This window comes from Microtus pennsylvanicus, chromosome 14 (genome assembly GCF_037038515.1).
Source record: "Microtus pennsylvanicus isolate mMicPen1 chromosome 14, mMicPen1.hap1, whole genome shotgun sequence".
Classification (NCBI taxonomy): Eukaryota; Metazoa; Chordata; class Mammalia; order Rodentia; family Cricetidae; genus Microtus; species Microtus pennsylvanicus.
The window spans coordinates 54,366,765-54,391,955 of NC_134592.1; the positions used below are offsets into that span (position 1 = coordinate 54,366,765).

General features: G+C 41.5%; 1 pseudogene; it reads left to right on the forward strand.

Moving 5' to 3' along the window:
* Positions 1–10,892: 10,892 nt before the first annotated feature.
* LOC142835278 (motile sperm domain-containing protein 3 pseudogene) lies at positions 10,893–11,568 on the forward strand (annotated as a pseudogene).
* Positions 11,569–25,191: the final 13,623 nt, after the last annotated feature.

Genomic DNA, 25,191 nt, shown 5'->3' on the forward strand with positions numbered 1-25,191 from the left:
CATAATTTTAAAGACTTTGAATGGAGGTAGCATGCATGGATTGATAATGTCAATCCTAGAAGCAATTGGTTAAATAAAAATCTCAGTGCCAGATGTGGGACACCACCCTAGGAGTCAATGACCAGGAAGGCTTTGTGGGGACCCGAAACTCTACAGGTTATAGCCATGACCACTGGTTGGTTCAACCATACTGTTGAAGATGCACCTTGGTTGCAGAATATGGCAAAACCATGCTGTAACTGAGCTTCAGTTTCTTTTCTACCAGAAGGGAACTGGGGGAGAAAAGTCAGAAACCATTGTCCCAAGCTTGAAACCTGGCACGCTATAGTGCAGACTTGCCAGGTGCTCACTGGTAACATAGTAACATGATTGTTTGCAGGGACAATTGCACTAGTTTTCTGTTGCTGTGATAAAATACCATGAGCGAGGCAATTTATATAACAAAGAGTTTATTTGAGCATATGGTTCTAGAGAGATAAGAGCCCATGATGACAGAGGAGAGCCGGGACAGCAAGCAGCAGGTGACTGAGAAACTACACAAGCGTGAAAAAGGAAGAAAACTAGAAGTGGTGGAAACTTTTATATCTCGAATCCTGCCCCTAGTGGCATACTTCCTCTGACAAGACTACATCACATAAAGGTACCCAAACAGCAAAGAGGAACAAGTGTTCAAAAGCCTGAGATGATGGAGAACATTTCTCATGCAAACCATCACAACAACCAAACAGTTTTGATTGGGCCTGAGGCCCACTCTAGCATAGGCAGGGGTTCACGCCGGTACTACAAACCTGTTCAAAGGCCTGTGGCTGAAGTGATATGAATTAGAGGTAAACCTACCTCTTTTGCTTTGCTAAATGGATATGTCAAACTGTCTCCTAAATACTTTTGTATATACTCAAATACTAGTGCTTCGAGCAAAAAGCCTTCTCTCTGTAGTGATATATTAAATTTCTTATATACGTGGATAGATTCCGTTTATCTGCCTTCCTTCCTACCTATCTGTCTACACAGTGTTGTCTGTTTCAAGCTTCTGACTCTCTTGGTCTAGAGTGGAGTGGAAATGAAGCTTAGTATCTAAATTAAATTATCCAGAAATTTTAATATATTATACCGAAGGGATTGGGAGGGTTTTGCATTAATGATATTATCTTTTAAGACATTAAAGAACACTTGTGAGTTTATGGGCCTCATGTAATAAAAAATAAGAAACCAGTGATGTAAGATTTTATATTATCCATTATGATTCAGAGAGAAGAGGAAAAAGAATGACTAAGAGTGGGAAGAAATGGCTATTTTTCATTATATTGAGGTGGAATGTGTATAACAAAAGACAACCATTTTAAAGTGAACAATCAGTGCCATTTAACACATTTACAACGTTGTATAGCCACCATCTCATCTAGCATCCACGTATTTTCTTCAACCCTCTGTATGTTACCAGAATCAGATGATTCACTTGTTTCAAACGCCAATCAAACAGAAAAATAAAACCATCAGTTGAGGATGAAGGGCCCCACGCACACATGCAGATGACAGGAAACTGTTACAGAAACTCCCGAAGGACTCTTTAACTCTAGACTTGTAACAGCTTTTCCCCAAAACTTTCCATTCTGAGGTTTCTTGTTGGAGTCAAGGACAGCTAGCCTAATACACCAGATCCCTTGCCTAATATGCTATCTCAGTTAACGAACTGTTTCAGGACAAATAATATGTACTTCTCTTCTGCCTTTATAAATTTATTCTTACCTCAGTCTCCCTGCATTGACTCTTAGTCCCCTACAGCGTGTGTCCCAGATTATAATCCTCTTGTTTGCTCCAAATAAACCCGTCACCTTTAGGAATACTCTGTTATTCAGGGAGACAGGCCACAAAGAAACCAGGTACCTATTAAGCAATCATTTTGTACTCTGCTGTTCTCTTTACCTCCACTTCCCCACATCAACCAACCTGTTTTCTAACTAGGATGCATTTCTCTGCTTGGGTATTCCAAATAAGTAGAATTTACAATATGTCATTATTTGTGTCCAAATGAAACAGGACTTTATAAGTGGTTTCCCCCATTATAACAAGAGAAAAAAAATCCGAGAATGTGAATACATTTCAGGAGAGATGCAATGATCTGCAGAAGAGAAGACGAGAAAATGCTGATTGCTTCTGTCTGACTGATGAATAAGAAAAAGGATCGTGTTGATAAATGAGGACAAGTGTTTAATGAAATGCATTAAGAGCTTGTGAGGGAATCTCAGGTAGTGAAGTGGTAATCTCAGAGAGTGGTAAATGAATCAATTAACCAAATGTATATGGTTGGGGGATGATTGTGTTTCAACAAGATTGTGAAGGTTTAGGATAGCAGTACAAGGAGGTAAGGGTGGAGAATTGATTATGAAGATAGAGCTTAGATTCTACTGCCATGGTAAGGTGGAAAGTAAGTTGAATTGGTAGATGTTGAGAAATGGGCAAGTTCTTGTATTGGAACACATGAGACTGAAGAATTATTAGAGTCTAACTCTAAACAGTATTTTGTATAGGGGGCATTCAAAGTTGGAATGTTTACAGTCAGGATTTTGCAGACACTGCTATGCTAATGATAAGGTTCATGTAGAAAAAGTTAAGAAGTAGGCTAAGGGTCTGGGGAGATAGCTTACTCAGTAAAATGCTTGTTATATAAGCACAAGGAGCCAGGTTCAGATCCCTAGCATCCATGTGCAAAGCCATGCATAGCAGAATTTTCTAGGAATCCTAGTTCTGAGGGAGCAGAGACCTGTGGATCCTTGGAGCTCATTGCCTAGCTAGTCTAGTTAAATCAGTAAGCCCTGGGTTCAGTGACAGACCCTGTCTCAATAAAGTGTAGAGTTACAGAGGAAAACAACCAACATTGACCTCTGACCTCTACACATGAACTCACACTCAAAACTGCATTGATTTTGGTTCATTTCTGATACTATGATAAGATAGCCTGACCAATAGTAACTGAGGGAGAAAGGTTTATTTTAGTTCAAAATATCAAAACCAGTTATAGTCTGTTCCTGTGGGGGAGACATGGAGGGACAGATAAAGTCAGAGAGCTAGAGACAGCTGTGTGCATCACAGAACGGTAAAGAGCGGAGAGAAACAACTGTGAGGCCACCAGTGGCTTCACCTACATTTAAGCAGATTCTTCTTATAGATCAAGACAATTCCCAGGACACAAACATGTCCCCAGGCCAAGCTGGTGTAGACAATCATTTATTGAAGCTTTCTTCCCACACAATTCTAGGTTATTTCAAGTTGAGAATTAAAACTAGCTGCCAAACATGTACACAGAAATATACTACACACACAAAAACATAGGCTAAGAAAAGATCACTGGAGATGAGGGGACATGTCTTGGGAGACAATTCTTTATGTGTCTCTGGCATCTCGGCATGCAATAGGACAACTGTTGCTCTGGAATGGTTTTGGTTTGTTTGTTTGTTTGTTTTACTTTTTCTTTTCTCCTCCTCCTCCTTCTCATGGTATAGTCAATAGCATCAGAAGGCAAATACCGTGTTTCACTCTAGTGTGGAGGATAGCTAGGTTTCTTGGTGATACAATGACAGAAATAACTTCCTCTAGAGTAAAGGTTGTGAAGTTACAAACGTGCTCCCTATTATGTTTGGAACCTCAGTTCTGACAAACCCCTTTATGGGTGCAACATTTGCTCGGGCTGGTATCTCCAGTGTCTCCGTGGAATCTGAGGCAGGGAAAATGGAAATTATGACACTCTCAAGCCCAGATGCTGATTTCATCATAAGTAATAAAATTAGTGATATCTGCCCCAGGAATCTCTTTTTCCTGCCCAAATTTATGGTGCTATAGCTTGCTAAAATTTCAGTTAAAAAGGAAGAATATGTTTAATAGATTTTCATCCAAAATGGTAAAGTTAGTTAATAACAGTGAATTTTATGTTTTTTATATTTCTAAAGGAATATATTTTTAAAGTAAAAATGCTAAAAGTATGTGCAGTAATAAATGTGCTAAGTAGTTCAATTTAGCCATTCTGCAATCTATATATATATATTAATCTATATATATTAATACAATATATATGATAAACATACAAAAATTGCCAATTAAAAGAAATGGTTATGGTTTTGAAGTGAGACTGGAGTTTAATAACATGGGAGATAGATAGTTATCACTCCAGAAGAGTGTAAGGAAACAAGAGTCTTGGTGTGGGATTCCTCTCTGTATGCTGTGAGTATGCTTTATTGTCATTGGTTTAAAAAAGCTGCCTTTCGGCCAATGGTTCGGTAAAGTAAAGCCAGGAGAGAAATCCAGAGATGTATAGAGAGAGTAGGCAGAATAAGTAAGATGTCATATAGCGGCCGGAGGAGAAAGACAAGAGCCACCAGCCAGAACCTTGCTGGTAAACCACGAACCTCGTGGTAAAATATAAAATAGTAGAAATGGGTTAATTTAGGATATAAGAGCTAGTTAGAAATATGTTTAAGCTATTGGCCAAACAGTATTGCAATTAATATACTTTCTGTTTGATTATTTTGGGTGCTGGTGGCCAGGAAATGAACAAGCAGCCTCTACCTACAGGGTTTTCTGGGGAAAGCATGTTTTATTTACTTAGGGCAGCATAGTAAAGGTAAAAGTCAGAGACAATATTAATTAAAATATTAAAAATACAAATTTGTTGACTGTAAACACATATTGAGAGAACTTGGAAGAGAGAAGAATGTTCTGACTTTGAAACAGACTTGGAGATGTAAGTCAGGATGATGTGAGTAGTGAAATACACTGAAGGATAACAAGAATGTTGGAGTCAGGGACAGAACCTTAGAATATGGAATCTGGTCTTAGTTCAAGTCAGGTTGGTAGTGAGATTGAGAATGTAAGCAGGCATAGGTGGGAGGATGGGTTCAGTAAAGAAGTCTAGATTGGAGGTAAGGAGCGTCAAGCAGTATATGAATTATAACTGAAACCATGGAATTAGATAGCCAAAGGAATGTCTGATAAGTAACAAAGAAGAAAGTTAGGACCGGATACTCCAGCACTTGCTGGTCATGTAGGGAAGTAAGCCTGGGTAAGGAAGATAATGTATGGAGAATGGAGAGGCACCTGTCGCCATCCTGACCACTAGTCTTATTTAGGATTTCTGTTGCTTTGATGAAACAAGTTGGGAGGAAAGGATTTATTTGGCTTACACATCCACATCATAGTCCTTCAGTGGACAGGAAGTTAGTACAGTAACTCAAACAGGTCAGGAACCTGGAGGCAGGAACCTGGAGGCAGGAGGCCATGGAAGGGTGCTGCTTACTGGCTTGCTCCTCATGGCTGCTCAGCCTGCTTTCTCATAGAACCCAGGATCACCAGCCCAGGGATAACACCACCATGGGCTGCCCTCCCCCATCAATCACTAATTAAGATAATACCTTGCAACCTGATCTTTTGGAGGCATTTTTCAGTTGAGGTCCTTTCCTTTCCAGTGACTATAACTTATGTCACGTTGACATATAATTTGCCAGCACACAACCTAAGTTTGATCCCCTGGACCCAAGTGGTAGAAGGGGAGAACCGACTCCAGCAAATTGTTCTCTGCCCTTCACTTGCATACTGTAGCGTGTGTGGGTATGGGCAAAACAAATAAATAAAATGCAACTTGTAAAACTCTAGTTTAAAGAGAAAGCTAAACTTTTACATCTAAAGGAGACAAATGAAAGAGAAAGCTAAACTTTTACATCTAAAGGAGACAAATGAAAGAGCTGACAAAAACTCACAAAAAGCCTTTGAGGGTAAAATGATAGATTAAGAGCTGCCTCTTTGTGCATGAAAGAGGCTTAGGACAGAAAGGGGTTGACGTGATCCATGATAGAGAGATTGGAAGAATATCAGAATTTTTTTAAAAAGATGATAAAGTGGCTGAAAAGCAGAGAAATCAAATGATATGCTTTGATGGGGGTAAGCAGCATGTGATCCACCTCTGGCTTCTCAGCAGGGAAAGAAACACATCAATCTTGACCAAATGTTAGGGGTAGGCCCTGACCAAAAGAGACTAGGATATGCTTGCAATTCCCATAAGCGTCAAACCCAGTTGGAAAATTTGGTATGACTGGCCAACTTTGGAGGCAAAGCACATTTTATCACTCCCTTATCTCAACAGCCTTTATATAAACACCAACAGGAAAGGAGGTGTCTTGTTTGAGACTGAACTACACTGTAAGCTGGACAATACGAAACAGTTAAAAGTCAGAGAGTCTAGTTACAGCCAGAGCCTCTGAGTGAGAAGGGGATATGCTGAGTTTAGGCAGCAAGACTTTAGGGAGGGAAATGTGGATGGTGCCTGTCCCTCTGTAGTAGGAAGCAAACTGTTCACCTGAGGATAATGTTATGAGAGCCTAGAATCTACAGTCATGGGCTTCAGGCCTGAAGTGCCCCTCTGCCTCATGGTTTATCTGCCAGCAGGACTAAGGATTCTGAAGCTAGTCCATGTACTTAGCTCGCACACCTCAACCCTCTTCTAGGCCGTTTAATGAAGAGTAGGAAATAAAAGCAAGGAGTGTTTTTCCAGGTTGGAGTTCAGCACTCTTTGCTTTTTCCAGTCTCCAGGGCACTTGAGATACATCCCTGGTCCTGGACGTGAGCCGACCCAAAGCATTCTCTGGAGCAAGTGAGTAACTGCCCAGCCCAGGGGATGCAAAGTGAAGGTTTGAATGCAGAAAAGGAAAGTTCCAGAACTGTAGCAGCCGTGACTGCTCTGGACTGAGCTCTATCCTGAAAGGGAAGAAGGGAAGAGACCCCATCTTTTACTGTCATCTGCTCCACCAAGCAGACTCGAAGGAAAGAGCTGTTCCACTCCTTTGCCATTCTAAAAATTATTTTTATTTGTTATGCTCCTGGGTTTGCTTTTATCTTTTTGCTATGTGTCTTGCATTACTTTTACTTTCTCTTAAAGCTTTGTGTTTGTAGTTTATTCTGTGTTATAAATGTTTAATTTTTCGTGCATTTTCTTTAGTCTACAATCAACTTTTCTTTTTCCTTCTCCTGGGTTTTCTCTCCCTGTTCCTGCTGGGTTTTGGTATCAGTAGTTTCCAATAATTTTAATTGTCTTTCTCTCTGGTCTGGTTTGTTCTAATCTGGTCTGGTGTGCTGTTGTTATAACAGCTCCTTTTTTCCTCTCTGGAAACTTCTGGAGATTTGGGTCTTCAAAAATGGGCTGCTCATCAAATAAATGCAGAGTCCAATATATGACCAAATCATAACACAGAAACATGAAAATAAGAGAAAATCAAGCTGAGATGAGTCTTCCTAATCATAATGATAACTCCTCAGTTACTGAATCCAAACATGCTGAAATAGTTAAAATGCTTGAATTCAAAAGCCTACCTTTTCTTAAAAACAAAACACACACACACACACACACACACACACACACACACACACACACACACACACAAAGAAACAGAGATCTACCTGCCTCTGCTTCCAGACTGCTGGGATTGAAGGCATGTGTTACCAACTACCGGCTCTCAAAAGCCTACTTTTAAGATAATCAGTGACTTTAGAAAATATTACATTTTGATGTAAAGGAGGAAAGAAAATAAAGAAGGAAGGAAGCGAAGGAAGGTAGAAAAGACAAACCACTAACCATGACCACAGACTTTGAGAACTCCGGGACAGAGTCCTTACTTTTCCTAGTAACATAATGAATGCCTGACAAAGCTGCTTACAAGCAGTGGGACCTGTTGTGGTTAGCAGTTTGCAAGGTATACTTTCCACCATGGCCGTAAAGACATGGTAGTTCATGACTCCATGGCCGTGGGAGGATGTGGAAGCACATCATATTTTGATTGGGAAACAACGACAGAGAATGAAGCCAGACCTTCCCAGTAAGACTTTTCTACCTCATGGTTGTTTCTCAAGATGTAAGCTCTCCAGAGTTTATATGAACCCACAGAGACTGAAGCAGCCAAATGCACAAGTCTGCACCAGGCCCTGTATATACTATGGCTTCCAGTTTAGTGTTCATATGGGATTCCTGAGTGTGAATTTCTTGGCTCTCAGATCACCAGGATACCCTTTTGCCAAAAAAAAAAAAAAAAAACCTCTTTCAGGCAGAGATAGAGATAGAAGCAGATGCAAGCAGATCTCTATGAGTTCATGGCTAGCCTATTCTCCATAATGAGTTTCCAGCCAAAGCTACAATGAGAGTCTCAAAACTCCAAAATACCTAGGACTGAACTTAAACAAAATGATTATCAATGAGGGTGTTTCCAGGGAGGTTTCACTGTGCATCCATACTCTTCTTGGCAATAAGATTTTGTTTGTTTGGTTGATTTGGTTTGGTTTTTCGAGACAGGGTTTTACTGGGTAGCCCTGATTATTCTGGAACTAATTCTGTAGACCAGGCTGGTCTTGAACTCACAGAGATCTACCTGCCTCTGCCTCCCAAGTGTCCCTCCACTACTATTATAATTTTAATTTTTATACTCTTACCAAAAAGTCATCAAGGCACAACATTCTTCAGAATAGATAGTCTCATATAATAATTATCAGTAGACCTGGAACCCTATAAGATCTGAAATCAGAAAAGCAACAAAATGAATAGTATGCATGCAAATGTGCAATTTTTTTGTTCTCTGGTTCAGGGTTTCTAGTCAAATGTGTTGTTAGCAGATAATTATCTGCTGAAAGTTTTTAGACAGTTAACAGCATCCCTGGCCTCTATCTAGTAGATGCCAAGAGTTATAAATTGCTATAAATTCTCCCCTGATTTATAATGTCAAAAATTGCCTCCAGATATTATCTAATAGAGCCTAATGGGACAAACCAGCCCTGATTGAGAATTGCTACTTTAATTAAGGAGCAAATATAATAATGAAATCTACTTAAGTTTTTGGAATCCTAGAGTGCAAGACCAAGGAAAGAACTTTATTAAACAGTTTCTTATTTACAGATGAGATTGATATGTGAAGGAATTGAGATGTTAAACGCAAATCTATTTAAGGGATGAGTTGCATGGCATAGCGGATATATCTGGCATTATAAAACTGGTGGTCTCGGCTGGTACGTTGCCTATAAACTGAATCAAGTATGATGGTAAAGTAGACATTATGATCCTTCCATGATAGCTTTCAGGTGATATCAAACCAGCTCTAAGCTTCTTGTGACTCCTAAAAATAAAAACCAGAGTCCTACTTCAATGATCACAATGATTGGTTTTCATTGCTACTTTGCTCCTAATGCCATTCTCATTCATTCTCATCTCATTGCACTGTTTTTCTCGACTTTATCTTTTAAAACACCCTTCTCAAAACAGTCACATTTGTGTTAAGACTATAAAATATAAATGGGCAGCCCAATTCAGTAGGTGAGCAGGTTAATGTCTATCACTAAATTCAAGAAAATTTTGGCCATTTCTTATTAAAGTATTCTTCTTTTACTATATATTTCTTTTTGTATATTTTAAATTGATTTTTATTGAGCTCTACATTTTTCTCTGCTCCCCTCCCTGCTTCTCCCTTCCCCTTCAAACCTCCCCCAAGGTCCCCATACTCCCAATTTTCTTGGGAGATCTTGTCTTTTTCTACTTCCCATGTAGATTAGACCTATGTATGTCTCTCTTAGGGTCCTCATTGTTGTCTAGGTTCTCTGGGATTGTGATTTCTGGGCTGGTTTTCTTTGCTTTATGTTTAAAAACCACTTGTGAGTGAGTACATGTGATAAATTGTCTTTCTCACTCAAAATGATGTTTTCTAACTCCATCCATTTTCCTCCAAAATTCAAGCTGTCAATATTTTTTTCTGCTGTGTAGTACTCCCTTGTGTCAATGTACCACCTTTTTCTTATCCATTCTTCAGTCCAGGGGCATTTAGGTTGTTTCCAGGTTCTGGCTATGACAAACAATGCTGCTATGAACATAGTTGAGCACATGTCCTGTGGCACGATTGAGCATCCCTTGGATATATACCCAAAAGTGGTGTTAGTGGGTCTTGGATATATACCCAAAAGTGGTGTTAGTGGGTCTTGAGGAAGGTTGTTTACTATATATTTCTTATAAGTTCTATGACCAATCATTCTTGATGGTACTGAATAGAACCCTTAGACTCTGTTATATTTTCTTTATTTTTTCTGAGTTATTTTGGTTACCTGGTGTCCTAGTTAGTTTTCTTTTGTCAACTTGACAAAACTTGAGTCATCTGGGAGGAAGTATCCACAATCAAATTGCTTCCATCAAATTGTCTCTGAGAATGTGTGTGGGCATCTTCTTGGTTAACAATTAATATGAGAGCACTTACCAAACTGTGGGTGGTACTGACTCTGGGAAAGTAGTCCTGGGCTGTAAAAGAAAGGCAGCTTAGCAAGTCAGAGAAGCAAGTCAGTAAGCAATGCTCTTCTGTGGTCTGTGTTTTGTTTATGCCTCCGTGTGCCTGCACTATGTTTCCTTGATGATTGAAAGTGTAAGATGAAATCAACCTGTTATTTCCAAAGTTGCGTGGGATCGTGGTGTTTATCACAGCAACAGAAACCAAACTAGAACAGAAAATGGAGGCAGGAACAATGGGTATTGTAAAAAACCTGATCATATTTCTTTCTGCGGAGACGGTGACAATTTTGGATAGATAAAGCCTTCAAGTCCACAGAACTTCATGGACTCTTATGGGAGCCTAGAAAGTACAAATGTTAAGAGAAGTGGAAATTAGGGTGGCCTGGCCCATGAAGTTTCAGAAGGAAGCGAAGAGTCTATTAGGGCCTCCATCCACGGGGTGCTTTGGATTAAGCATCTCTAGAAGTGAAACTCTCCGGAAGATGACGCCCTTATCCTAACCACAAGTTGACTGGAGGGAACTGACCACAAGTCCTATACTACAAGCCCTCTTGCCCCTTGAACTCAGCCCTCAGATGTCTGACTTCCCAGAGCCTGCATGCACTGTGGGGCACCCCAGGACAGGGAGTTTGTGGGTTCAGAGACCCTAGGCTGGGGACCCAGGACTCCCCTCCTCCATCAGGACCCATCTTAACCCCAAACCTAGCAAAGGGGGCAGAGCAAAGGAGTGGACCCCAGCAGCTGCTGACCCTCTGCAACCGACTGTACTTCATTTCCACATTCTGTACAACACCTGTTAAATATGTGGTGTTCAGAAGAGTGTGTGAGGCCTCCGTCTTGCATTGACACTATGATAAGGCACATGGTCTGATCCCCAGCCTCTGTGACATCCAGGACTGATTTTGCATTGAGCTATCTGAGGAGGGGGCTGAGAGATGTGTGGATGGACAAAACGACATTACCTCTGTTCTTGGGACCGCAGCGTACACCCTGGAGCTTCAGGCACATTCTCAGCCAACATCAGCCCAGGGCCTCCTGTGCGGACAGGACCAATGCCAGGCAGACACCCATAGAAGAATGCCCCCACCCGGTAGCTGGGCACCAGCCCCATCGTGCTCTTTGCTGGCAGGTATCATCTTTGTGGCCTTCCTGCTACTGCCACTGAAGGACGAACTTGGCAGCCAGCTGTCCCCAATTCTGCATGTGTCGCTGGACAGAAGCTGCTGGTGGCTTACATCCTAGGCCTCCTCACCATGGTGTTCCACCAGACCTGAGCTCTCAGCTCAACCCATCCCACCTACCCTCTCTTTTGAGGGCAGGGACCTGAAGCAAACCCTGCTCCTTCTCACCCATTTCCATCAGCTGCCAGCCTCCTTCTCAACAAACACCCTGGGATTTATACTCATTTTCCAAGTTGAATAAAATAAGTGAAAAAGAAATCTATAGAAATGAACCCGTTGCTGGGATGATTGGTGGTGGTTAGCTGGGAATGATGAATCCCTTGTGATTACTAAGAGAACAGAACTATTGAGGTGAACTATTTTGGGAAGTACCCTCAGGTTCGGCACACAAAAGCTGCAGCCAAAGGGTGCCAATGCTGTGTCTCAAGCTGGCAGCCAAACTTGGTACTATGTAAGAGTCTCCCTGTGGTATTGATTTTGGCTTATATTGTGACATTAGCATAAAATGTTTGAAGTTTAAAAAGATGATTCATTGTCAGTAATGTAGTTTTCAACAGCGCTGAGGTGGTAGTGGTGGCAGAAAACGGTTAATTCTGCAATTTTCCACCAATATCAGGCAAATAAATAATTTCAAAAGATAAGCTTGATACTTCAGCAGCTTGACTCTGAGTCTTAGCACATTTAAACGTTATTTTAAATAATGTCAATATGATGAATTGTTGGAGGAATCTGAAACAGTAGGTCAAACAAATATTACTAGTTTTGCCATTCTAAACTTTATATGACTCCAAAATCAGGCTTGGGCACACCTAGCAGATTCTGCATTGAGCTATCTGAGGTGGGGGCTGAGGGATGCGTGGCTGGACAAAAAGACATCACCTCTGTTCTTGGGACCCCAGCAGACACCTTGGAGCTTTAGAGACATTCTGAGCCAACACCCAGCCCAGGACCTCCTATGTGGACAGGAACAATGCCAGGCAGACACCTGTAGCTTGGCACCAGCTCCTTCCTGGTCTTTGCTGACAGGTGTCATCTTTGTGGCCAGCTGTCAACGATCTTAACTCAAGGGGCACTTGCTGACTCTGATGAGCCTTTTACAGAATCCTAAGCTCGAATGTGCTATTCCTTTTGGGGTCTATCTCAGTTGCTATAGACTGGAGTATATGTGGTGCTAGATCTTACATAAAATTACATAGGGAATTATGTTCTTGTCCAAAGAGGGTTTTTTTTTTTTTAAAAAAAGACTTTTTTGGGGGGGCAGGGGAGTTTCAGTGTGACCTCAAATCCACACTCATCTGAGATTCTTGGGCACAATGACATCAACAAACTATCTTTAAATAGTGACTTGCAAGTATTAGCTATTCTGCAATAACCCAAGAGAGAAAAAAGCTTACAGACTAAAGGGTAGGCTCTGGTCCATTAGATTATGCAATCCACTCTGAAGAGATGTTAGTGTTAATGTTGCCAGTGCTAGGAAAGCGTCAAACTGAAGGTTTTTATGAGCGACTGCATACTTTGGTTGAACAGGCACCTTGAAATTTACTAGCTATAATTTTTTTTTAATTCTGTATTTGGGGCTTGTGGGATGGTTCAGTGGTAAAGACAACTGTTATAGGTTTCAGATCTGAGTTTGCTGAGTTGGATCACTGGACTCACAGGGTGGTGGAAGGAGAGAGCCAACCTCTACGATGTGTTTGGACCTGCACATGCTGCAGTGTGTTTGCATTCACCCATTGTATACACGATGCTTACTTTTTAAAAAGTCCATATCTTACATACAAATAGAATTTGGGGGAGATCGCTATTTAGTTTTCTGTGTATTCTAGCCTGTGGTTACTCCTGTTGTCTCTTAAAAAAACTCAATTTCTGCTTTAGAAAAATGAAGAAAATATTTTTATAAGCTCTGAAATTCTGGGTCTATGTCTAAAATGAAATAGTTACTCAGTATTTGTTGAATAAATGATTTATAGTAAAAGAAGGATAGTTCTCAAAATCTTTTATTTAGTTAGCCTGGGAAAGAAAAAAGACAGGGGAAGAAAGAGTGAGGGAGAGAGAACTGTATTTTTGGTAAACATTTTCATTTTTTGCCATTAGGGATTTTATTTTTTAATTGTTCTTTATTTTGGAGATTTTATTTATAATTATAAATAATTTATTTATAATTATGTTATACCTTCTTTCCTTTTCATCCCTCCAAGCTCTCCATTATACTCTTTCTTGTTCTTTTTAAAATCCATGCCCTGTTTTCATTAATTGTTGTTACATGCTAGTATAATGTCAGTATAATGCTACTTGTATATGCATGCATGCTTTCAGGGCTGACCCTTTGGTATTGGTGAACATTTTCAGACTGGGCCATTTTCAAAATGAGAAGCTACTTTTGTGTATCTTACCACATAACCAGCAAGTTTACCCAACTCCTCACATTACATATGTTTTCTAGTCAGGCCGAACAGGCACACAACTTATGTATGTACATGTGTTGTGTTTGTGTGTGTGTGTGTGTGTGTGTGTGTGTGTGTGTGAGAGAGAGAGAGAGAGAGAGAGAGAGAGAGAGAGAGAGAGAGAGAGAGCAGGTACATACGTGTAACAGGAGTGTGTAGTGGCCAGAGGTTACAGTTAAGTATCGTCAACCGTTTCCCATTTTTATCTTTTGAGATAGTGTCTCTAACAGAACCTGGAACTCAACTCACCAATTTGGCTAGACCCATCGACTAGCTAGCTCCAGGGATCCACCTGCCTCTGTCTTCCAGTGCTAGGATTACAGACCCAGACTATGTGTGCTGGGGATCTGAATCTGGGTCCTCAGGCTGGCAATGAATGACAAGCACTGAGCCGTTTTGAACCCCAAAGGTGAGAATTAGACCACTACCACAATTTGAGTCAAATCTGAAGCATACATTTACTATTAAACGCAATGCTTTGGGAATAATAACAGGGCTCCCATTGTCTCTCAGTTCTTACCAGCTCCTTCCGGTCAGGGTGTGGTGAGCATAACATTCTACAATATCAGAAGCCTGTGTCTCTCTTATGTTGCAGTTGGCAACTTGTGGTTTTTACTAACAGGTATTAACTGATAGTTTTGTCAGTTATTCTTAGGGGCCAAGATGAGTAATTACACATTTTGTAAAAAGAATGAACTAGGTTATTAATAATGTCCCTCATTCAGGTCTGCCTTAATATGTAACTACAGAGAACTACTAAAAATGCCGGTTTCTAGGTCCTAATCCCAAAGCACCCAGCTTTCTGACAGACTGTCATATTGTACTGCTTATGTACTGTCTGGTGAACCTGTGAACTGGCTACAGAACACTTGAATAGCAAGGCCTTCATTATGACTTTCAGTAAGTCATAATAGGCATGAGATAAATGTCCAAAACCACTTTCTTAGCAAAGTTACTATGTTAGCACTTCTTAAGTCGGAGTTCGCTCTTAGTTTGCTGCGGCCTTTACTTTCTGGATAACTAACTTATGTATTCATTTTCCCTTCTTTGGAACTGTACTGCATTCTAGGCTGCGAAGAGGGCAAGGGTCGCCAGCTGCTGCTTCACAGTTAGTCATCTCAGGCGGCCCGGCCAGATAGACGAACTCTGCTGGAGGTCGTGATAGACAAGTTCCTGAGCCCCTAGCTAGGAGCTCAAGCCTGGACTCCTACCCCTCCCCTCCCGTTGCCAGTGTCCCCCCTCCAGCGCCGATGAAAGGGCAGCCACGGGCAGCGGGGAGCAGGTTCGGCGACCTCGCGGCGAGCCTGTGCCCGAACCGCCGCCGTCTTTAGCTGGACCTCGGCCGCGCAGCCCGAGCGAGGACCGACGGGGCCCGGTCTCCATCACCAGCGGCCTTCAGAGGAGCTCGCTAGGGCGCCTCGGCCACCCGGACCCCCAGCCGCGAAGATGTCGGCCTCCGACGTCAGCTTCCTGCGCGATGCTTCCCGACAAATCGTGGCCGGAGCCTCTGCAGGTAAGGCGGCCGGCTCCCCAGCGCGCTAGCCGCTCCCCCGCCGCACCCCCACAACGACCCTAAGACTGGCTGGCCTTCCAACGGAGTTTCGTGCGCGGCCCCCAAGTCTTCCACTCAGGTGGCAGAGAGCTGAGGAGGAGAGCGGCCCAGTCCTCTCTTTTGGTGCAGCCCCCGCTAGCCGCCCCGCTTGCAGGTTCCTGCTTTTCTCTGTTCCCACAGCGTGAAGGGAGTCGCCAGTCCCTGAAACTTGCTGGGACTTTGAGGAAACTTCCTACTCCCCTCCATTTCTTCTTCCTTTGTCAGTTGTTTTACTTGAAAAGGAATCCAGTTCGGTCTTAGCAATTTTCTTCCAAGCTCCAAGCTAGAGAGGATCTTAACATAAACCTTGCCTCTCTTCACGGGGATTCCTACTGTATACTGTACTTCTTGGGGCTGTGTGTATGCCATACACAGGTATACTAAAATTAAACGTACATGCTGATATATTTGAACACCTTTGATGTCATGGCCTCACTTTAATTTCTGGAGAGCTATGAGGTAGGGAGAAGCTTTACAAAAAAGATCTGTTAAAACCTGTCTTGGGAATAAATACTGTCAAATGCAGCTGGAGGAAGTTGCTCACTATTAAGTTATGTGCACACATTTTGAAGATATTTTAAAGTTAAGATATCTAAAGATATCTTTAAGATATTTAAAGATGAGTTGGTTGAAAATTTGCTCTCATATACCATGATGCATTTTAAATATATAATTTAATTACCATAATTAGACTATAACAATTTTTATAAATGTATCTATTCTTTTAATTTTATTGTAATAACAATGGTAAATACTAAAATTGACCTGAAGATGTCCAATACATAACTTTGACTGGTATCATTTATTTTTATGTAAGTTTGAACTTTTAAAAAAAATGGACTGCTTCAAATTATGACTAGTTACACTTCATGAACTGGCTGCATCTCAGGGATACCCTAAGCATACAGATATGTCACTTAGAGACTGCATACTTTAAGATGCTGTATTTATGAAATGAAGCCTTTGTTTCATATATATATATATATATATATATATATATATATATATATATGAATGATTCTAACTCTGTGATCCTGAGCAAAGAACACTCAGATAGACCACAGGGACAATGAAGTCGGCTAGCCTCCTAAGCTATGCCCAGTGACTTACAAGCATCTCTGTTGGTTTGTATAATCACAGTATGTATTAGGCACACTCAATGTTGAAAAGTTGATTAGACTCTAATACTATTTATGCTGAAATTCTTGGATAAGCATTTGGCACAGATGTATCAATGCCACCTATATCCTCATTAATGTAAATGAGAATTAATCAGTTGATACAATAATCTTCCAAGTATTCATGCTCTTCTCTTGAATGACCTTTCTGGAGTGGGGGTGGGCAATTATTTTTAGTTCAAAATAGGGATAGACTCAAAATTATCCAGTGTTGATAGGAACCCGCCTCTACCAAAGAACTAAATAACCTATCACTATTGGATGGTGGTGGTACATGTGGCTTGGGGAACTTAAGAGGAAAAAAAGAAAAACTAGCTAGACACGCCATGAAAGGGGAAATACGTGTATTTTACATTATATCTCTCTTTTATTATGTGATGGCTTGTGATGTTTACATTTAAAAGACTAAAGGTATTGATGGTTAGCAGCTTCTTAGCATCCTTCTAAAGCCTAGTTTAGGGCTTATAGTTACAGCTAGATCTTGTAGATGTCTAGATGTTGCTACCAGTAGTAACTTTGTCTTATGTGATAAAGGTTGTGTTCAAGCACGTCAATAGGCACTGGATTGTTTTAAAAATTAATCTTTTTGTGTATGCATGTGTGTGTGTATGCACAAATGTGTGTGTGCCTGCAGAAGCCAGAAGAGGGCTTTGATTTTCTGGATCTTGAGTTACAGGTAACTGTGAGCTGCCCACATGAGAGCTTAGATCTGAACTCTGGTCCTGTGCAAGAACAGCATGTACTCTTAACCTCATCTTTTCAGCCTTCATCATAATTTGTATGGAATAATCTGTGCTCTCAGGCTTTCTGTCCTATGCATATGGTCTTTCTTCTTGACCTGTCAAAGACTTTCCTATCTAACCACCAAGACATTTGGGCTGCCAGAGTTTGCCAGATGTCCTCATCAAGGGAACTCCTAAGATGTGTTCCACAGAATTCTCTTTCATGGCACCAACTATACAGCCTTTCTCCTACTTCTCTAGGATCTTATTGCTAGCTCTCCAAGTCTAACCCTTCCTTAGAAGACCTCCAGGCTAGTTTCCCTCCAGGGACCACAAACACAGTCTCTCTTCCTGAGGACTCTGACTACTTTCCAGCCTTCCAGCTAGTGACTTCTTCAGCCAGTGGGTGCCCCGGAGGCATGCTCGACCTTGACATCTTTCTCAGTCATTTTGTGCCTTTCCCACGAGTAAGTTGTTTTCATCCAAACTATTCTTTAAATCTATGATCTTAGCTTTAAATAACAGCATAATGTTCAGGCGTGTGTGTGTGTGTGTGTGTGTGTGTGTGTGTGTGTGTGTGTGTCCTAGAACTCAATGATGAGAACCACACTGCAGATTGGGGAAAGAAGAGGTTAAGTCATCCTCGTTACTCAAAGTGCTGCCTGTGGAGGAATAGCAAGAAATACGATGTCAGCTGGGTATGGTGACCTCACCTTTAATCCCAATGCTTGGGTAGCAGAGGCAGGCCACTCTCTGTTGAGTTACAGGCCAGCGTGGTTTATATAGTGAGACTCTATCTGAAAAAGCAAACAATAAACAGGAGATACAGTGGCACCTGGATATTTGCTTAAAATGCTGATCTTCTGGCTTCTCCCAAGTGTGAATACACCAGAGTCGACATTTTAGGTAGGCTTCAGGTTGGTGGCTTTAAATGCACTGTGTTAGATCTTTGAGCAAAAGTACTCCAGAGAGTGGGAGGGCTCGAGCTGTGTGGTAGACAGAGGCAAGTAAAATGCTTTTGGCCTTCACTGTGGATCAGAGTGGGCACAGAGGTGGCAAGAGAATGAATTCTGTAGCTCTTATAATGTGCCCTCACCCTACCTCACTTTAGCTTTCTGTCTTTTGTATAGGCATTTCTTTTGGTTTCTGCTAAATAAGCTGCCTGTACCTTAATTTCCAATGCCTGGAACTTGTTTCTGTCATTTTCTCTGTTGAAATATGAAGCATCTACCAATGTCTGGCTTGAGAATGTTTTCCCCATAAATATTTTGCAAGTGTTTTCCTCCCTTAACATTTTAATTAACTTATTTAATGCAAATATTAAACTATCTAGTGTCCACTGAGTATTAAATGCCAGTCTATTGGATGTGAAATGCCAGTCAGTTCTAGGTTAATGCTTTGTCTTAGTCTTTTACTGTGATGAAACACCATGGCCAAAAGCAATTTGAAAAGGTTTTATTTAGCTTACACTTCCATATCCATAGTCTGTTGCTGAAGGAAGTCAGGACAGGAACTGAAACAGGGTAGGAACCTGAACGCAGGAGTTGATGCTGAGGCCATAGAGGAATGTTGCTTATTGGCTTGATCCCCATGGCTTGCTCAGCCTGTTTTCTTACAGAACCGAGGACCACCAGCCCAGGGATGGCACCGTGTTGTGGGAGGCTGCTTATTTGTTCCTGGCTGCTTAGACCCAAAATAATCACATAGAAACTATATTATTTAAATCACTGCTTGGCCAATCACTTAAGCATATTGCTAGCTAGCTCATATATCTTTGGTCAACCCATGTCTACTAATCTGTATATTACCATATGGTTCTGGCTTACCAGGTAAAGTTCCATCCAGCAATAGTCTCTGGAGGGCCTACGTGGCTTCTCCTTGACTCTGCCTACTCTCTCTATATATATCTCTTCCAGCCTGGCTATATTCTGTTAAGCCATTGGCTGGAAGTAGCTTCTTTATTAACCAATAAAAGCAACACATACACAGAATGACTTCCCACATCAGCACCACTCACTCTTCCTTCAATCACTAATTAAGAAGCTCTAAGGCTTGCCTACAGTTCAGTCTTATGGAAGCATTTTCTCAACTGAGGCTCCCTCCTCTCAGATGACTCTAACCTATGTCAAGTCAACATACATTAGCCAGCACATGCGTATTGAGTCTTATATGCTAATCACTTCTAGGCTAATGCCCATTGAGTGTTCAATCCCAGTTAATTATAAACGCCACAGAAATTAATATCTTTTTTGGTGGGGGGGACTGTGTTTCTCTGTGTAACTTTGTTGCCTGTTCTGGAACTCCTCTGTAGACCGGGCTGGCCTCGAACTCACTGAGATCCGCCTACCTCTGCCTTCCGAGTTCTGGGATTAAAGGTGTGCACCACCACTGCCTGACTAGGAATTAATATCTTTAATCATCTCACATCTCCACAAGGCAGACAACATCATAATCCCTATTCCTGGAGGAAGGACACAGAGAATAAGAAACATGCCTCTGGTTATACAATCATGCAACCATTTTTAATTAGGGATAGAGGAGGGATTGCTAGTCATTTTCAGGAGTTAGGGCAATTGTGTCTACTCTCTCTTACTCTCTGTAGCTCCTGGTATTTTATATTTCTTAAAAACTCTTTATTTACAAATACAGTTCTTTAACATGTTCACTAAACAATGTTATACTTATCTAGAGGGAACAAGTTGCACTTTTATTCAAAATAAAATCTAGTTATTTTAATGCCAATCCATCCAGGGCCTCCGTATGCAGCTAGGCCAATTTTGGACTGAAAAGGGGCTCTGGAAAAAGGAGGAAGTAGCCACACTCAACATCTGAGCATCCTGACGCAGTGCTTTACTTTTCTCTCTTCTTTTTTCTTCCATTTTCTTTTTCTCCTCCTCCTCTTCTATTTTCTTCCTTCTCTTTCTTTGCCTCCTCCTTTTCTCCTCTTCCTTCTTATTCTTTTCCTGTTGCTTAAAAAGCTACCCATGATTACCAGAAAGCACAACAACAACAATGGCTGAATTCTACACACTGGAATCCTTATCTTCCAAACTCCATTTTCACATCAGCAGGTTCTAGGAGGTTTTACTGTCATTCCTGTGGACAGCTCTTACTTGGATCTAGGATGATTGATTCTCTTCAGACAGCCTGCCTCCTCCTCTTCTAAATAAAGATTTATGTTATTATTGTTTTTAGTTATGTATATGTGCATGTTTTGCGTGTGGGTATGCATGAATGCATGAATGCCTGTGCCCTCTAAGGTCAGAGGCCTGGGGTTTGCCCAAAGGGGATTCTGGAGCTTGAGCTCAGGTCCTCTGCAAGAACAGTATGTTCTCTCAACTGCTGAGTCATTGCTCCAGCTCTGCCTCCTTTTTCTTAATCACTAGCTTTTTCCTGTCTACACATTCTGAAAACCCAAGAGGTTTTCTGTTTTTGTTTTTTTGTTTGTTTTTGTATGATCCTTCCAAGTTCACTCAGATGCTTATTTACCCCAAATGCTCATGAAGCTTGTACACCCAAAGTCAGAATCTCCTGAGGGTTCTGCTGAAGTTGCTCCGGTTTCCTGGGACATCTTTCTATTATTAGGGCTTGCCAGGTTTACTTGTATATTTACCACTAGACTTTGTACATACTGAATCCCTTCCATGTTGGCAAACTTAGGGCCCTTCTGCAGTCTCTCAGAAACTTACTCTTTTCAAGTCTTCCAGTCCTACCCACAGTGCCACCCTAGAGCTTATTCCCTTGTACAGGGTCACTGTACTATTATGACATGGATTCTCCAACAGTTGTGTCCATTCCTACTTATCCTCAGCCTCATCCTGGTCCTTTATGATGTGTAGGCACACAACCCACGTCTTCATCGATTTCTGTATTCCACTATAGTAATTAGGAGCGGCGGGCTGCGTCCCCAGCACCCCGGCCGCCTGGCTAGCTTATGCCCCTAAATAACTACACGGACACTGTATTCTTTTAAACACTGCTTGGCCCATTTCTCTCTAGCCTCTTCTAGGCTAATTCTCACATATTAATTTAGCCCATTTTTAATCATCTGTGTGTAGCACCCCAAGGTGCGCTTACTGGGAAGATTCTAGCCTACGTCCATCCTGGGTTGGAGTTCATTGCATCTGCCTCAGAGAGAGGGGAGCATGGTGTCTCTGCTCCTGAGAGCAGAGCTGTCGAGTCTGAGCTCATTTCCTCTTCCTCCCAGCATTCTGTTCTGTTTACTCTTCCCACCTATGTTTTAATCTATGAGGGACAAGCAGTTTCTTTATTGCTTAACCAATGAAATCAACAGATTGATATATGACACTCCCACATCATTCCACTTTGTCCATCTTCCTGGAAGCCATTGCTCTGATTGAAAATAATTTTTTGATCATATTATTCTGGGGGAGAAAGTTTTCTAATTTTGTGTTAAACACAGCTTGAGTACTTTGAGAACTGTAATTTTATGAATGACTTTCAGCAAATGAGAGTGAAGTGTCAGACCCTGATGTCAGATTTTCCTGTGTATTCTGTGATTACATTAATGAATAAAGAAACTGTCTTGAACCCATGATAGAGTAGAATAGAGCTAGGCAGGGAAAACTAAACTGAATGCTGGGAGAAAGGAGGTGGAGTCAGGCAGAAGCCTCTCCCCCCTCCCCCACCAGAGACAGACTCCGGATGGAACTTTAGCAGGTAAGCCACAGCCTCCTAGAGATACACAGATTAATGGAGATGGGATAAATTAAGATGTAAGAAGTAGCTAATAAGAAGCTAGAGCGAATGGGCCAAGCAGTGATTTAATTAATACAGTTTCTGTGTGATTATTTTGGAGCTGCTGAGTAGCTGGGAACTAAACAAGCAGCCTTCTCCAACAAGACCCTTCTGGAATTCATGGACAGGTTCCTAAGAGATTGATTCTGAGAGCATATAAAATTATTTCTGATTCTAAAAGGAAGAGACTGCAAAGACTTTCAACCAAAATGGTAAAAGATATAGAATAATTTAAAATCTTAATTTAAAAAATTCTGGCTCTTCCATACCTTAAATGCTTCATTTCCAAAATATTTTCTCCTTTTTGCCCTGTCATAATGGTTTAAATACAGTTAAAGGTGATGCATTAATGGCACATGCACTAGAAGCCTTCTGGATTCTAATTTGTAGTTGGGAATAAAGGAGCCAATACTCCAGGGGGTAATCAAGGTTAAATTTTTGATCAAGGAAATTTCTTTCTCAGAATGAGTGCAAATGGGGCACACATATGATTTGGATAAATGACACCTTTGGAAATTCAGGATTTGAGGAACTGTAATTGTTTGATAATAAATAGCAGGTTGTGGTGAAACAGGTGAGCCCTTGTGGTACATCAAAGGGAGGCTGGAACCTATTATCTGGATAATTAGGGAGGGAAAAATCCCCTTTATTTTAACCACAGAGGAGGAAGCAACTCTATTGCTCGAATTAATTATAAAATACCTTTAAACAGTGTGTGTTAATTAAAATGTAGTCTTGTCTCTCTTTAAGAAAAATCTTGTTTTCAAGAATGTGAATTAAAGAACAAAACAGGAGTTGCATAACTACATTTCAAAAAATTTCTCATTTTATTCTGGGGAATATTTTAAAAGTTTTGCTGCTATCTCTATGCGTACATTATTCAGTTGACATAAAACAACTTTCCCTAATGTTTTAGAAACAGGCCACTAGTTCAGCCTTTCCTTGCCCTTCCACCAATGTGACTACAGTAAATCACATATTAAAAATTCTGTTTCATGCCTTCATGCTTGCTCAGCACTTTGCTCACTGAGCCAACTCCCCAGCCCCTAGGTGTGTCTTGATTAGGGATGCAGCTAGACTCATAACTTCCTTTATATTATGTTTCTCAAACTCATATCTCAATCTGTGGTCTTTTTGTCTCCCATTGTCAACCTCTCTGAAAGTTTTCTCATTTGATTTTCAACTTACTATAACTGGTGTATCCATTTTTGCTGAAAAATGTATATGCCATTTTTCATTCTCAGATTTATCTCATACAGGAAGAATTTTACATATTTTTTACTTTTTCTTCTTGAGGTTGTTCTTGATGCTTATTTGCAGCCTTCTTCCTGTTCATTCGTTCATTCATTTGGCAGAGTTAGTCTGTGGCTAGGGCTGCCTGGCTTCTCTTTATGCACCAGGCTGGCTTGAGTTTGCAGCAGTGTCTCTAGGGAGTAGGTTTTTGCTACTACGTGCATCCTTTGCATCCTTTCCATCCTCCTTTGCTGACTATCCACACGTTTGCCTATTATCTCCCTGACAAATGTCTTCTGCCCTCTGACTGACGTGTAACTGTTTGCAGTGACTCCCAGGTCTGTATCTGCAACTTCTTTGTTCCCTGAAGAAACACATTTCTTTTATTTTTATTTTATTATTTTTTTTTATTGAAGAAAAAAATATTTACGCCTCTTCCCAGCCTCCCATTTCCCTCCCCCTCCTCCCACTCCTCTCCCAGTCCCCCCACTCCTCTCCCCCTCCCTCTCCAGTCTGAAGAGCAGTCAGGGTTCCCTGCTCTGTGGAAAGTCCAAAGTCCTCCCCCCTCCATCCTGGTCTAGGAAGGTGAACATCCAAACTGGCTAGGCTCCCACAAAGCCAGAACATGAAGTAGGATCAAGACCCAGTGCCACTGTCCTTGGCTTCTCAGCAGCCCTCATTGTCCGCCATATTCAGAGAGTCTGGTTTTATCCCACGCTTTTTCAGTCACAGTCCAGCTGGCCTTGGTGAGCTCCCAATAGATCAGCCCCACTGTCTCCGTGGGTGGGTGCACCTCTTGTGGTCCTGACTTCTTTGCTCATGTTCTCCCTCCTTCTGTTCCTCATTGGGACATTGGGAGCTCAGTCCGGTGCTCCAGTGTGGGTCTCTGTCTCTATCTCCATCCGTCGCCAGATGAAGGTTCTATGGTGATATGCAAGATATTCATTAGTATGGCTATAGGATAGGGTCATTTCAGGTTCCCTATCCTCAGCTGCCCCAGGAATTAACTGGGGACATCGCCCTGGGCACCTGGGAGCCCCTCTAGGTCCAAGTCTCTTGCCAACCCTAAAATGGCTCCCTTAATTAAGATATGTGCTTCCCTGCACCCCTATCCAACCTTCCTTTATCCCAATCATCCCGTTTCCCCAAGTTCCCCCCATCCTCCCCTTCTCACTTTCTCTCCCCATCTCCCCTTACCCCCCTCCCACTCCACCCCCAAGATCCCAATTTTTTGCCCTGGAATCTTGTCTTCTTCCCATAACCAGGAGGATAGCTATATGTTTTTCTTTGGGTTCACCTTCTTATTTAGCTTCTTTAGGATATCATATTATAGACTCACTGACCTTTATTTGTGGCTAGAACCCAATTATGAGTGAGTACATCCCATGTTCATCTTTTTGGGTCTGGGTTACCTCACTCAGAATAGTGTTTTCTATTTCCATCCATTTGCATGCAAAATTCAAGATGTCATTGTTTTTTACTGCTGAGTAGTACTCTAATGTGTATATATTCCACACTTTCTTCATCCATTCATCCACTGAAGGACATCTAGGTTGTTTCCAGGTTCTGGCTATTACAAATAATGCTGCTATGAACATAGTTGAACAAATGCCCTTGTCATATGATCGGGCATCTCTTGGGTATATTCCCAAGAGTGGCATTGCTGGATCCTGGGGTAGGTTGATCCCGAATTTCCCGAGAAACCGCCACACTGATTTCCAGAGTGATTGCACAAGTTTGCATTCCCACCAGCAATGGGTGAGTGTCCCCCTTCCTCCACAACCTCTCCA